At 45.3% G+C, this 16,140-nt stretch overlaps 1 protein-coding gene and 1 long non-coding RNA gene across 2 annotated transcripts in view; one reads left to right on the forward strand and one right to left on the reverse strand.

Annotated features, from left to right (window-relative positions):
• The window catches only part of B3GNT2 (UDP-GlcNAc:betaGal beta-1,3-N-acetylglucosaminyltransferase 2), a 45,727-nt gene extending 36,284 nt beyond the window's left edge, over window positions 1–9,443 (reverse strand). Inside the window, exon 1 of the mRNA XM_049784743.1 lies at window positions 9,216–9,443. The gene's annotated coding sequence lies outside the window, so the exon portion shown is untranslated. The remainder of the gene's footprint in view (window positions 1–9,215) is intronic.
• Window positions 9,444–11,029: 1,586 nt separating this feature from the next.
• The window catches only part of LOC126024368 (uncharacterized), a 59,383-nt gene continuing 54,272 nt past the window's right edge, over window positions 11,030–16,140 (forward strand). Inside the window, exon 1 of the long non-coding RNA XR_007500877.1 lies at window positions 11,030–11,086. This is a non-coding gene — a long non-coding RNA (uncharacterized LOC126024368). The remainder of the gene's footprint in view (window positions 11,087–16,140) is intronic.

Here is a 16,140-nt window from a genome sequence, read left to right on the forward strand (position 1 = left end):
GGACCAGCTTTTATGGAAAATAATATGAACTTTCCTACAAAGAAAAAAATAGAATTTAAGCTGCGAGATAGCCTAGCAACAGACTTCTGGGAATATATCCTAGGGGCCCAAAAGCACGATGAAAAAAAGGACATCTACACTCCTGCGTTCGTTGCAGTACTTATTCACAATAGTCAGATTCTGGAAACAACTCAAGTGCCCAAGAACAGATGAGTGGATAAAGAAACTGTGGCACATCTACACATGGAACACTATATAGCTGTTAGGAAAAAATGAAATCATAAATATATTTATACATGGATGTATATAGAGTGTTAGGCTGAGAAAATGAGTCAGAGAGGGACAGCCATAGAATGATCACACTCATTGGTAGGATAAACATACACACACATATAGCTAGATAAATATGGTAGTAATACCCAAAGATAATAGAGATCAGGCCCAGGAGAACTAGTCCATGGTAGGAAGCTTGCCACAAAGAGCAGGGTGAGCAGCTAGGGCAGAAAAGGGACCACTATGACGATAGTTAGAAATAATTACTTTCTGGGCCCGGAGAGATAGCGCAGTGGCGTTTGCCTTGCAAGCAGCTGATCCAGGACCAAAGGTGGTTGGTTCGAATCCCGGTGTCCCATATGGTCTCCCGTGCCTGCCAGGAGCTATTTCTGAGCAGACAGCCAGGAGTAACCCCTGAGCATCGCCGGGTGTGGCCCAAAAACCAAAAAAAAAAAATTACTTTCTGGGGCCGGTGAGGTGGCACTAGAGGTAAGGTGTCTGCCTTGCAAGCGCTAGCCAAGGAAAGATCACGACCACGGTTCGATCCCCCGGCATCCCATATGGTCCCCCCAAGCCAGGGGCAATTTCTGAGCGTGGCCCAAAAAAAAAAAAAAAAAGAAAGAAAGAAATAATTACTCTGGACAAGAACTGGGTGCTGAAAGGTGGTAAAGTGATATGCATGATACCACTTCAGTAACTATATTGCAAACCACTGTCTAAAAGGGAGAAGACAGAGAAAGAGAGAAAGTAAGGTAAGAGGGGGAAGGGGTTAGGGGTAAAAAGGAGGAAGAGAAGAAAAAAATGTCTGACATAGGAGGCAGGGGAGTACAATGGGGAGAGCAGGAGGAAAATAGGGACATTGGTGATGAGAAACGTACATCACTGAAAGGACAAGTTTTGGACCTTGTATGACTGAAACACAATCATGAACAACTTTGTAACTGGAGCTCATGGTGAAACAATTTAAAAAATTATAAGAATACATAAAAACAAATCATAGCTCCTTACTGCTACTTTTGTGCATCATCACCAGGGCCACACTGTATCTGCCATCCCTTCCTACATAACCTGCCATCCAAATCCATGCAATCTTGTGCACTTCTCTGACTTACTTACTGCAAGCCTGCCTGCAACCTCGACAGCCTCCACACCTCTGAAATGTTTATTCACACACCTTGCTTTTCACCTCCACTTAAGAACGATTCTCACAATATCCTGCTAATTTGGATCCTCTGGAGATGTCTAATATTTCTAATAGCATAGCTAAGGGTCAACCACTCAAACCATAACAATTACTCTGAGGGTGGGACAGACTTCAACATTTGGGGGAGGCACACATCCACTGATACTCACAAATCACTCTTAAGCGAGGCTCAAAGGACCTTTTGGGCTGCCAGGGATCAAACCCGGGCCTGCTGCATGCAAGGAAAATGCCCTTCCCCTTTCCACTGTGCTATCTGTCCAGCCAGATTTCAACTTTTTAAGATCTGTTCAGCTGAAGCCAATATACAACTGGCCTTTGTCAATTCCTAGTTCGTTTCCAAGGGACATCAATCGCTGCGAGCTGACAAAGTAAACGCACTGCCCATTTACCAACATCATGTGGTAGTCTAAAGAGGGAGGGGCAGTTTTACAGATGGCTTTTTCCTCTCTGCAATCTGGAGGCCAGGCTGCCTGGGACCTGCATGCCTGACAATACTGTATTTCATCACATAATCACCACAGATTCACCCCATGTTTCTACTTGAAAAAAGTGGAATGCAGGGCCAGTGAGACAGCTCAAAAATCTGGAACTCAAACTTTACATTTGGGAGACCAATCAATCCCCCTGGTACCCCAGATGCCTGAGAAACGCCAGAACAACTCTTTTAGCAATGAAATGGAAGCAGTCTGGCAGAACTCCCTTATCTGAGTGTTGTTTCCAAATTTTTCTTTTAAATTTAAGTGAAAAGAAGTTTTTACTGAATGGAGTTACTTAGAAAGATGTGAGGGGAAAGAGGAATTACCTGTCAAAAAGAGAACATGAGCTTCTTCAGAATAAAAAAAAAAAAGGCAGAGAGATACATGTTCAAGAAACAAACAAGGGCTTCAAGAGCAAGTCAAAAAAAATTTAAGGGATGATGCAGCCATGACATGAAACTTTTTTAAAAATCGGTATTTTAGGGGCCGGAGCTACAGTAGCGCAGCAGTAGGGCATTTGCCTTGCATGTAGCTAAGCTAGGATGAACCGTGGTTCGATCCCTCAGCATCCTGTATGGTCCCCAAACCAGGAGAGATTCTGAATGTCACCGGGTGTGGTCCAAGAACCATAAAATAAAATAAAATGTGGTATTTTACTGGGAAAACAGGATGTGACAATTATGTGAAGTATAGTAGTACACAGCTACCAGCAGAAGCAGTATGGAGATAAATTTGAATGCAGGCCTTCAAATCCTCAAGTTCTCTCTACTGCCTCTAAGAAAAATCACAGATCTCTCTTAAATCATAAAAAAGTTGGCAGCATGTCCTTCCTAAGCTCATTCTAGAAGAATACAGATGCAGAGAAGCATCTGGGAGTCAGGCCAAGATAGCAGTAGTTACAGTATTTACAGTATTAAGAGATGGTGAAATTAAGTTTATTTTCCTTAACCTTATTTGGTCCCCTGCACCCCAAATATCTGTTTACCTTAGTAGAAAAAAAAATCTAGATAGTATGCCAAAACACCATCCATGTTACATTTAAAGAATGGCTATAAGTATCACATACACCACCAAAAAAAAGAAAAGAAAAAACTGGTCCCGTGGGGACAGGAGACCAATGAATACATAATACCACTTATAAAGTAAAATCATCAAAGTTGAAAATGTTTTAAATGGTTTACTGAAGCAAGCAATTAACAATCAGCCTGGTGCTTTCATGTCTAAAATAATTCCTTTATAAAACACAAAGTACTAAAAGCTATTCTGGGTATCTGATGCCTTTTTTTTTGGGGGGGGGGGCACACCCAGCAGTGCTCAGGAGTTACTCCTGGCTTTCAGTGCTCAGAAATCGCTCCTGGCAGGCTCAGGGAACCATATGGGATGCCAAGGATCAAACCCAGGTCCATCCCAGGTTGATCCCATACAAGGCAAACATCCTACCTTTGTGCTATCACTCTGGCCCTCTGCTCCCTCTTTTCTCTGAACCAAGTTCTTCCCTGGGCTTCATAATTTGGCATAATCTACTGTCACTGAACTGTTGGGTACACTAACTCACACCACAGGGGACCACATAGTTCTGACTATTGTGTCAAAGAAAAGAGAATATAAAAACTAACAAAAACTAAAAAAAAAAAAAAAAAAAAAAAAAAAAAAAAACTAACAGAAACTAACACCAAGGGATATGGATACATTAGAGATGCTGTATCAAAGCTAAGTTCCCTATCAATCAGTGTTGAATCAACAAAAATGACTTTACATTCAATTAAAAAAAACCAATAACCTCAATAATGTCAGCATATTAAAACATGAAAGCGCAGGAGATGTTGTTCAGTAGGAGAGAATTTACCTACCTTGCATATGTGAGACAGACCCTACCCTAGGTTTAATCACAGGCAACTTAACAATTTTAAACAAAACACAGAAAATACAGTTGCTTATCACCTTCTTGATTTGGGAGAGTTGAGACTATACCTTGTGGTGCTTGAGGGGATCAAAGGCCTGAAAGAGCTCAGGGGACCATACACTGCCTAGATCCTCATGGAACAGGGTCGGTTAGTTATATAAAGGCAGGCACCTTAATCACAATCTCTCCAATACCTGTTATCATCACCTTTCTTTTTTTTTTGTTTTGTTTTGTTTTGTTTTGTTTTGTTTTTGGGCCACACCCGGCGATGCTCAGGGGTTACTCCTGACTGTCTGGTCAGAAATAGCTCCTGGCAGGCACGGGGGACCATATGGGACACCGGGATTCGAACCAACCACCTTAGGTCCTGGATTGGCTGCTTGCAAGGCAAACACCGCTGTGCTATCTCTCCGGGCCCTATCATCACCTTTCTGAACTGAAAGGGAGAGCAAGAAATGATACAGTAAGTTCCTAAGTATATTATGATCTTAATTTTTTTGGCACACCTGAGAAAGGACTTTATTGTCCTCCATTGTACAAATGACAAAACTGAGACTCAGAGGTTAAGTAACCATCACATTAAGTAACAAAAATAAAAATAAGAATTGTTTCATAAGAATTACATACATATGGTTCTGTGATTTTATTGGCATAAAAGTTCAAGTAGGCAAAACTAGGTCACATCTAAGAGGATATGCTTTAAATAAAAAAAAAAAAAATAGTTCCCTCCAGGCGGGAAACTATGAACAGATCCAGAAGTGGGCAGACCCCTGGTGGTCTGTGAAAATGTTTATGTCTTGATCTGAGTGAAACACATTCCTGTTGCACATTTATGAGAGACTACATGTATTCTTTATAAAAAAAAAAAAAAAAAAACTCATGTGATCAACTTTAAGTTCATGTTCGCAAATCACTAAACCAACCAACAACCACTCTGAATCTGGCCACTATAAAATTGTCCTTGAATAATCAAGTTTTTACAACAAGCATTATCTTAAGATCTATTCACATCAGAATTAAGGTATATAAAAAATAAGCATTTTTATTTTTCTTTGGGGGGTACAGTAGGGCTTGGGGCCTCACACAACAGTGCTCAAGAATTACACCTGGTAGATTAAAGGGACCATATGGGACACCAGGGATGGAACCTAGATCAGTCACATACAAAGCTGTATTATGGCTACAGCCTCTAGTAAACATCTTATAATGCTCTCTGAATGAAAAATAGAAAAGTATCAATTTCCTGGTTAACTGGGAATTTCCCCTCAGTAGCAACGGCAAAACAAAGATCCATTTTAAACCCAGCTCAAAGGCAATGGTTACAAAAGCACAGTAGTAACTGGTAACAAAATTTTTTTTTTAATCTTTCTTTTTACAGAGCCACTTTGAACCCCCTGCCAGAGATATACAAAAGCAAGTATCCGACCACTCAACTATCTCTGGTATTTAGGAAAAGTATCTAAAGCTAAAAATTATTTTAAGACTTTAACAACTATGCTAATACTTAAAAGGTGGAATGTTGTTACAAAAATGAACAAGACATGAGGTCAGAGTGATAACAAAGTGGGTAGAAAGGTAGGGTGCCTGTTTTGCAAAGCATAGACCTCGGACTCCCATATGGTCTCCCAAGCAACCCAGGAGTGACTCCTAATCGCTGAGCAAGGCGTAAGGCCCTAAGCACAGCTAGGTGCAGTCCCTATCCCCAACGCACACGCATGAGCACACACACAGGCGCACACCCAACAGAGCAAGGCATAAAAGTGACATTAGGAGCAGTAATGTGAGTACACACATCTTAACTCAGATGAGTTAACAACAGGAAAATTCAGTACAACTACCTTTTCCAGAAGTTATAGTGCCACTAAAGCACTAACAACAAATTCCCCATCAAGCAACTAGTTTTTCCCACCTAAGCTTTGTTCAGACTAGCAAAACTTCCTCACCTGCAGATGATGATGAAACCATTACATCAATTCTCTCAAAGACTTGTCCCACACACCTCTTATTCAAACATTAATTGCCTCTCCAGAGAGGAATTTATTCATCCAACAGTTCAGAGACCTCTGGCTAGAACCTATTAACAGTTACCTCACCTGGGATGGGGATGGTGGGGTAGAAAGGAGAATCCACACCAGTTGCTTTCTTTACTAGGTGCTTTCTATTATAGGCTCTTTCAAATCACCAGAGCCTGCCAGGCGATCTCCTGAAATGACTAGCTTCCACTGGCATGTTGCAATATACTACACATTACCAAATACTATCTCATTTGCAAGAACCTCAGTGTTTCTAAAAGTAACCATTTACATTCATTATGTTTTAGTCTTTGACAAACTGTCCAATAAAACTGCAAAGAAACAAAAATAACAAAGAAGATTTAAGGCTCTATTAAGAAAATTCAAACATGGGCCAGAGACATAGCACAGCGATAGGACATTTGTCTTGAGCGCAGATGATCCAGGATGGATGGTAATTCGAATCCCAGGATCCCATCCGGTCCCAGTGCCTGCCAGGAGTAAGCCCTGAGTGCTTCTGGGTGAGTGTGACCCAAAAAACAAAGATAAAGAAATTAAAAAAAAAAATTCAAACAACGAAAAGCAACTCCTCGTACGTGAGAGACAGTTTGTCAGCTCCTTCCCTAAGTCAGAGTCCCAAAATTGTTAAAAAAAAAAAAAAAAGGTTCCCCCTTTATCTTTATACATATATATTACTATATATAATTTATAGTATGTGTATATTATATAATAATTTATATATGTATATATTTTTATATATAAGGGGAAGGGCACCACACCAGAGATGCTCAGGGCTTACTCCTGGCTATGTGCAGGGGTCAGGGAGTTGGGAGAGCAACTGGGGTGCTGGAACTCAGACCCAAGCCAGCTTCATGCAAGGAAAGCATCCTATGCACAGTACATCGCTCAGGTCGCAATCACGTTTTTCAGTAATCATAAATCCCATCATTACTAGAAAAACAACAAAATAAAGTCTCAAAGTTTCTTTGAGAAACAAGGATTTCAGCTTTTATCCCTGCATAAATAAGACTTCTCTCTTTAGCCTTCATAATTCTTTTTTTTTTTTTTAAAAAGACATTGAAGCAGCATAGTAAAAAGAAAAAAAATATCAATCATGAAGTCAGTTCCACTTTTTTGTCACTAGGAAACTTAAGTTTCTAAAATTAGACAAACCTAAGTTTCTTTTAAAGAAGAAAATCTTCAAAGCTACAGGTACTCTGCTCATCTTTTCATCAGAAAGCCAAAAATCAATTCACAATGGAGGCAGAGGGCTTGGGGGCACAACCTGGGGTGCTCACAGGCTAATCCTGGAGGTGGTACATTCTGAATCTCAAACCTGGGTCAGCTTCACTCAAAGCAAGCAAAATTAGTCCCTGTACTAACTTAACCCCTGTACTAACTTCTCTGACACTCAACTCAGAATTTTTATAAGATGACCTCATTCCTTGGATTTAAAAATCCTAAGACGCATTTTGCCAAATTTGACTGATTTCAGTCTCAAATCTAAACAGTTCCCACAGGATTACGGTTTTTGTTAAGGGGAAGCAGTTGCCGGAAGGAGCTTCTCTATGAATTACACAATGAGCAGCTCCAAACAAGCACTTCCTAAGTCCCATAACGGCAGAGCTGGGAATCTGGCAAACATTATCCTTTTTATTTTTTTTCCTCAAAAACAATCTAGAACAGCACGACAGGGGCAAATCACCCCGAAAGCAGATACGGAAAATGAAGCTGAGATGACAATTAACCAAACAAAAAAAATGCAGCCGATTCAAGACCAGTGACAGTGAGGGAAGTCAGAACTTTGAGAAGTAGAACCTTCCATCTAAAAACACACCCTAAGCACAAAGAACGATCCCTCTACAGAGAGATGGATTCTCCGAGGGAGAAAGCAATCTTCCAAACAGGAGTTGTAGGGAGTTTTTGTTTTGTTTTGTGTTGTGTTTGTTGTTATAAGTTTGTTTTGTTTTTAAAAGCAGGAGCAGCTGAAGACATAGGCACTGGTAATTGCTGGGCAAGGTAGAAATATTTCTCAGACAGTGGCACGAGGCTCCCTACATCTTAAAAATGGTTTAATTAATAGCATAGGGTCTCTGTGTAAGTCTCCTAAATTCCAGTAGGGAACTGGGGGAGAGGAGAAGGGACCAGGGTCCTCAGGGGGGGCCCTGGGGCCCTCGACTTGGGCTCAAGCTCAAATCCCCGAGGGCCTTCCAGTCCAGTTCCGTCCCGTCCCGTCCCGTCCTGTCCCGACAAAGGCAAGCAGTCTCCTTAGTCATCCCGTCATCCGAGCAACCATCACACAGGCATTATTTATCCTCAGGAGCCTAGGGCTACCCTCCGGGGCCGGTTCCCCAAGTTGAAATCCACAGCGGGGTTCAGGCCGCCCCGTGGAGGGAGAGAGGAGATGAGCGTTTAGCAACTGTAGGGAGAAGGTACCACGACCCTCAACAGCCGCACCCCCATTGCAAACTTCAGGCAGGGGGAAAAGGAGCCTCTGAACCTACGTAGGTGATTTCCCGAGAAGGACTTTCACTCTGCAGGGGGAGAGTCCAGGTTACTTCTCACCCACACCCCTGAATGTGCAAATCAGTAAGCGGGTTTGGGGTACCCCCATAGGAAGGGGGGGTGTCTTTGAAAGGACTAAATTAGTTGAACTGCCCGGGTCTGGATCTTTTATTAAAGGGGGTCTCATCCCGGCTCAGAACTCCAGCCAGGGGAAACCGCAGCTAAAGTCGTGCGCCTCGAGTTCCCCCCGCACCCCAACTTTACCTACCTAACCTACCCTCCCTCCTCTCCTGCGGGGAGTCTGGGCCCTCAAGGCTCATACTCGAGTCCCCTATCCTCTTCCCTTCGCCATCGCAGGGTTCGGGAAAAGTCGCCCTAACTGGTTAATCATTCCGAGCCCCAAGGCTCAGGGGGGATGTTTTTAGAGGTCATGAGAAAGAAAGTGGGGGCGGGCTGCGGCTCTCGGGCTCCCCAAACACCTGATCTCCCTCCCTCCCTCCTTCCCTCCCAGGCGGCGCCCCAGAGCGGCGCAGTGCGGGCGGCGGAGGGGTGCACGTTCGCCCACCCAGGTGAGGGTGCCCCTTCTCCATGTCGGCGCCTGGAGAGCTGGCGGAGGCTCCCCCAGAAAGTTGGGGTGCAGGAGGAGCGAGGCCCGAAGGAGGTGCTTTGGGGGGGGGGCAAGAGGCTCATAAAAAAAAAAAAAAAAAAAAAAAAAAACCACAGCCGTTCCGTTCTTCTTCCTCCTCAAGGCTGGGGAGCAAGCACCCGGGGCCGGCTTCCCCATCGGGGGGCGCGGGCAACTCAGCCGCACCCCGCTGCGACCCCGCCGCGACCTTCCTTACCTTGTCCGGGAGCGGCTCCAGCTCGGCGGGGCGGAGGGCGGGAGAGCGCGGCCGCATCCACGTCCGGCCGCTCGGCGCCGCTCAGCCCGGCGACCGCCGCCGTTCACGCTCCTCCATGCGTGGCGCCCGCGACACGGGCGGGCGGAGTCGCGTCGCGGGGGCTCGGGGGAGACGGATCGCTCGCCCGATCGCTCCTGCGCCCGCACTTGTTGCGGCCGCTGCAGCGTCTCTCGCCCCAACGCTGCCTCCCGAGTGGCTCCCGGCGCCGTCACAGCCACCTCGGGCGCCCCGGGCAGGCCACGCCCCCGTGGGCACGCCCCCGCGAAAAGAGCCAATGAAGGGTTGCTTCTGGCCACGCCCCGCGTGATTGACCAATGGGCGTCGGCACCGCCCCTCACGTCACCTTCTCCGGACACGCCCCTCCGCGCCCCACCCCAGGTTTGGGACAGGCAGCCGGGCTCGCGGCTCTAAGGCCCGCCGGGACCCGCCCTGGTGCTTTTCTGCCTCCCTGGCTTCTGCCGGCGTCGGTGGGCCTAGATGGGGAGGCCGCACAGGTGCCCCACATGCCGCAAGCATACCCCGCTTGGAAAAAGCCGGCAGCCGCAAGTTTAAATGAACCGGTTCAAAGCCCCGTCTAGTTCAGATGTTGCTGCGGGTCGCCCCTCTTGCTTTAAGTCTGATTTAGGGAATAATCACGTGGCCCGGTGAGGTGACCCCAAGTTCGAACCCCAGCCAGCTTGCATTCCTAGTGTGTGGGCCAAAATGCCTCGCCTCAGCATGGGAAAAGGGCACCTAAGCCCTGGTGGAGTTTTGTTACTTTTTTTTTTTTTTTTTTGGTTTTTGGGTCACACCCGGTGACTTTCATTCAGGGGTTCCTCTGGCTATGCGCTCAGAAATCGCTCCTGGCTTAGGGGACCATATGGGGATCGAACCTGGGTCAGCCGCATGCAAGGCAAACACCCTACCGCTGCGCCACCACTCCGCCTCCCCTTTGTCATTTCTGAGTCGCCCAAGTGATTTCCAAGGCCTAGAGGGGTGTACCACCAGATCCCGAATTTCTAAAGCCATCCAGGACATCTTGAGAGTTGGGATCTTAGTTCTCCTATTGTGGGGGTTCCCCCAGGCCTTGACATAAATTGGAAACCTCAAGGTGCACTTCCAACCTTTAGGGGCGGGCACAAACCCAAATACCAGCAGACACTAGCCCCATCCCCCACATTTGCTGTAAGGAGCCCCCCTCCCCCCGCAGCCAGGTCCACCCTAGGTCCTCCAGCTGTTTATCAGGACTGAGAAGTAGACCAGGTGTCCAAGGCTAAGTTCAGCCAACCTGTCACTAGAGGCCCCAGGCGACTGCAAGCGGTGGGGGCCCCCTAAAGGGACGTCCTTATCTCTCCACAGGAAAGCTAGTTCCCCTCTAGATAACGGAACTGAAGAATTAAGAACACTCTACCCACCAACCATCTTGCATTTTACAAGAGGTTGCAGATTCAGAAATAGTGGAAAGGTTAGGAATTACTGAAAGAGGAATTTTGGGCACCTGTAACCCTCTCACAGGCCAATCAACCTTACTCATGCCTAGAGCACATGGGTGCGGTCCTTTAGAAACAGGAATTCTGAGTCATATCTGGGAAAGTTCTGATTTGCTGCCTTCAGTTCTTTTCGCTTTTGTTATTTTATTGATCATATGATTCTCCTAACGTCCAAGAAACAAGTTGAATTTTCATATGGTCACAGAAAACAACTGGGAGAATGTAAATTGTTACCAGTTATCCTGGAAATGGGTGGAGTAGAAGAGAATTTTGCTTATTGGCAGATTTTTGTGGGGTTTCTTTGTTTTTTGGTTTTTGGGTCACACCCGGCGGTGCTCAGGGGTTACTCCTGGCTCTCTGCTCAGAAATCGCTCCTGGCAGGCTCGGGGGATCATAACGGGACACCGGGATTCTAACCACCATCCTTCTTCACGTAAGGCAAAAATGCCTTGCCTCCATGCCATCTCTCCGGCCCCAAGGATTTTGTTTTGTTTTTTTAAGTTACATTAACAGAATTTAGGAAAGGTTTTTGAGAAGTGGTTTTGTTTGGAGTCCACACCTAATGGAAACTACTTTGGGGCTCGCTGCTGAGAGCTCGCTTTGGGCTCATAATAAAGGTTGAAATTTTTGTTGTTGTTGTTTAATGGTGATTGAACTCAAGTCTCAGATATGTCAGAAACGTGCTTTCCCCTTATGCCACATTCCTGGCTCCTAAGTAAAGCACGTTTTGGGGCAGGGCTACCTACACTCAGCTCCATGCATCCTGCAGTTGATGCACGGGAGTTTGCCCAGCGGTACTTAGATTTTGCAATGCCAGGGATCAAACCTGGGCTTCGTACGCAAAAGATGTGCTTGGCCCATTGAAGTATCCCTACCCCTAAAAAATATTTGAGATAGAAATGAGAAAGACTATACTTTCAGGGGTCATTTCTATAGTATGAGATAGAAATTAGAATTTTTAAATGTTCATGTAAAGTAAATAAGAGAAGTAAATACAACCTGTTTTTTATTCTGTGTAAAAATTTATTCCTGAGTCCCTAATCTTGGTTTAAATATATCTCTAGGCCACTGTTTTGATGTTAAATGCTGTGATAGGACATGATTAGCATTTAAAGATTGTTCTGTGCTATCAGAACGGTTTTTGTTCCTATGTCTATGTATTTTCCCTTTAAATGGATTCCCAGTAACCAGACATGCTTTCAGAGACTGCCAGCCAAAGCATTTTTTTTAGTAAAGGAACTGCTACATGTCAGCTGGCAACCAGTAAAAAAAATAAACTTTCAACCTTTACAGTTGCCAAAAACTACTGAGCCCTACCCTAAAATTTAAAATTTCTCCACCCTGTCATTAAGTGATACATTTGGGAAGTATACCTATAAGAGGTACAAGGTGTCTTTAGAAAAAAATATCAATTCTATATTCCATACCTACTTGGTTGTGATCTCTGCTCTTGGGTTAGGGCCTGAGTTCATCATTAATAAGTAGAGATATTATCTTCATTGTGAAGCAGGCAGGTAGGGAAGGGACCTCTATTGCAATAAATTTCTGAGATCTCCTAACACCAAGAAACAATTTGGAAGAGTTACTTCATTATTGATAAGAGTCTCAACTGGCACAAAGTCTGGAGCCCCTACTAGGAGAAGTCCCAGCAGAAATAAAGACCAGGAAAGGAAGATCAAAAGACATCAACTGCCCCCTGGCAACCAGCCTAGCAACAGGAAGCCCCTAGGTGAGAAGCCCCACGTTGGGGCAGGCTGGGAGAAATCCTATAAAAATCACTTGGGGGCCATGGAGGTTAGGCGTTTGCTTTTCATGCAGGAGGTCACCGGTTCGAATCCCGGGGTCCCATATGGTCCCCCGTGCCTGCCAGGAGCAGGAATAACCCCTGAGCACTGCCGGGTATGACCCAAAAACCACCAAAAAAAAAAAAAAGTCACTTGGAGGAGCTCACATGTGTTGCTTAGATACCTGATGCCTGATCACAATCACCCACATTTTCCCTCTTGAGATGTGGATTTTCATACTTTAACTATAGGACAGTACTGGGGCTCTTCTGCCTTGGAGAAACCTGTGCTTTCCCTTGAGCACTTTACTCTCTCTTTCCTAACCTCTCCCTTCCTCAGTACCTCCAAATAAAACCTATTTTTACTTCAGTGCTTGCCTCCTCCCGAAATTCTATTCTGTGAAGAAAGGCAACAGACCTGAAAGTCCTGGGTAAGGTCTAGGACTCTGCTTTTCTTGCCAGAGCAAGGCTCACCATCCTATATCTTTTTAGCCACTTATTTCCCCAGGTGGCAAAGGTTGAGAGAGAGAAAGGAGCAGTTTTCCTTCTCAGGGCTATCCACTCTCTTCTCCACTTTAAACTAGTCACCCAGTGATCTCCACCATCATCATTTGTTTTAAAACGTGTTGAGGGGCTGGCAAGAGATTATAGTCAACATATAAGGCAAAAACATTTGCCTTATGTGCAGTTAATTTGGGTAATATCCCCAGCTGCACATGGTTTCCCAGCACTCTTGAAAGAGAACACAAGGGGCCAGAGAGATAGCAATGAAGTAAGGCATTTGCCTTTCATGCAGGTCAGTGGTTCGAATCCCAGCATCCCATATGGTTCCCCGAGCCTGCCAGGAGTAACCCCTGAGCGCTGCTGTATGTGACCTCAAAAAATAAAAAAATAAATAAAATAAAGAGAACACGAAAGTGTACTCAACCTCATGAGCATAGTTAGGTATGTACTAAAAATAAAAGTGTTGACCACCTATTAGGGGCACAGCACAGGACTTGGCACTGGAGTGATGATCATGGCAGACAAAACATTCTTGGAATTCATAGCCTAGCTGCAGAAAGAAGGGCTGTTTCAGCCATGAGTCCAAATTGAGAACTGACCCAAGGGGGTGCAAGGTGGCAGGACTATCTAAGCACTCTATGAGGAAGTGACAACAGAGTTGAGCTCAGAAGCTTAAAGATTTACTCAGGCAAAGAGGAGACTGGAACAGAGTTCTTGGCTGGTTCAAGCACATCAAAAGGGGATGTGATTGAAGGGAGAGCTTGCTGTAGGGAGTGGTGAGGGTCACAGAGGAAGGCATAAGGGAGATGGTGTAGAGTCTAAAACAGTTTCCACAAAAATGACTCTGAATACAGTATACTAAAGGATGAAAGGGATGGGGTGTAGGGGTTGAAGTGGATGAGGTCTGAGAGGGAAGAGAGGTGAAGAAACAAATGTGTGTAGACAGCCTCTTGAAAGCCTGTGAAGAATCTGAGAAACAGCAAAGGACGAACATGATTTCAGCAGTGGACTTATGCTTTCACTATTTTGTTTGAGGATGGGACAACTTGGGTGAGTTTAAATACAGGCGGGAAGGCCTTTTAGATGACACACTTGACAAAGGACACGTAACAATAAAGATTCCTGAGACTGGGAGAGAATGGAACCAGCATGAGGTAGGAAGATGACACAGGTGGGAGTGGTACAGTAGGAAAGGGTTGGAAGAGATGACATTGGCAGATTTGATGTGGGATGCTGAGTCTGCTCACTGACTGGTATCTTTCTGTTCCCTAAGTGGAGATTGGAGTGAGGGTGGAGAAAGAAGAGAGTAACAGCTTGACTCAGTCATTGCAAAAAGGTCAGAGCACACAGATGATCCCAGTGACAGCCATTTAGCAAGGCAGCATGGCAGTCCCTGAAATGGTGGCTATGAGCTTTCAGATGTTCTTCAGCGTTTTTCTGAGATGTCCAGAGCTCAGTTGTCAACTCAGGGCAAGTTTAGGTGAGGGCAGTACTAGGGCAGAGAAGTAAATTTTTTTGCCAATAAATTGCAAACACTGATGAAAGTAAGGCTGCCATGATACATGATCAGAGAGAAGAAACAGAAGTGAATGCCCTAGAGGGACTCTAAGGTTGAACCCTACTGGAGGGAAAGGGAGCAGGTTGGATGACTGGATGCTTGTTAGTGGTTCTAAAGTTTAGAGCCAGAAAAGAGTCAGGAGGTGATGGGAATATTAGTCAAGGGACTAAGAGGCAAGGCATAGGGGGTTGGATTCTGAAAGGTAGAAAACGTGCCTGGCATGTAAAAATGCTTAGTGTTTGCTCCCAGGCACTATACAACTTCCCACCCCACTCACACAGTACCAAGCATTGGTTGGCCTTAGCACCCCAGTGCCAGCCTCCACTCAGAACCATTAGGTCTACACTCCTGGCTGAGAATGGCCAGTAGTGGACCCCAGTTCATGTGTTGCCCCTTTTAAAATACAAAAAGATAAAGCTGAAGAAAAAAAAGATAAAGCTGAGTTATCAGTGTGGATAACAAAACCATCTGGAATGTGGGCAATAATTGAAGGGAGTAGAGGCCGGAGAGATAGCACAGCAGTAGGGCGTTTGCCTTGCAAGCAGCAGACCCAGGACCAATGGTGGTTCAAATCCCGGCATCCTATATGGTCCTGTATCCTATGGTCCTATATGATCCTATATCGCTCCTGCCAGAAGTGATTTCTGAGCAGAGCCAGGAGTAATCCCTGAGTGCTGCTGGGTGTGGCCCAAAAACAACAACAAAAATAATTGAGGGGAGTGGTGGCTATAAAGAATTACAGGTGGTATAATAAAGGCCCAGAACAGGCTTCTAAAATCTAGAGAGTAGGGGCCGGAGAAATAGCACAGCGGTGTTTGCCTTGCAAGCAGCTGACCCAGGACCTAAGGTGGTTGGTTCAAATCCCGGCGTCCCATATGGTCCCCCATGTCTGCCAGGAGCTATTTCTGAGCAGATAGCCAGAAGTAACCTCTGAGCACCGCCGGGTGTGCCCCCCCAAAAAAAATAAAATATAGAGAGTAAAGAACAGCATGGCCACAGTACATTCAAAGACAACAACACTCAGTGAAAGGGAGAGATAGAATCTAGCTGGGCAGCAGCCTCACAAGGAACAGGCTGCTTGCAAGAAGTAGAGCAAAACTAACGGGGAGAGAGAACTTGCCCCACATTGGAACAAAATGAAAGAGTGAAGCAGTCCTGAGCACTGTCAATATCGCCCCATTCAGCCACTCCAAATAAAAAGACCCTTGGTTAGTTGTTGTATGGGGTGAGATGGAGATTATTTCTTCTGGGGCTACTGGAGTGGGGTGACCATGTGGAACTGGGGAATCAAACCAGAGTCAGCCACATCCCCAGTCCCAGGAATCATTTAATAAAGTGAGTTGGATCCTCCATTCAAACTGAAATGAAATGATTTGCTGCAAAGCAGGGAAGGATAGAGCCAGGACAATAGTGCATGGCCACAGCAATGCAGGACTCAGGTACCCATTGGTTGGACAAACGATCTAAGAAGCCCTGCAGACTTGCCTTTGTTGTCCTTCCTTGAACCTATCCAAGGCCATATTTTCTTTACCCCTCTTCTCTCCAAGACTA

The sequence above is a fragment of the Suncus etruscus genome, chromosome 12 (assembly GCF_024139225.1).
Source record: "Suncus etruscus isolate mSunEtr1 chromosome 12, mSunEtr1.pri.cur, whole genome shotgun sequence".
Taxonomy (NCBI): Eukaryota; Metazoa; Chordata; class Mammalia; order Eulipotyphla; family Soricidae; genus Suncus; species Suncus etruscus.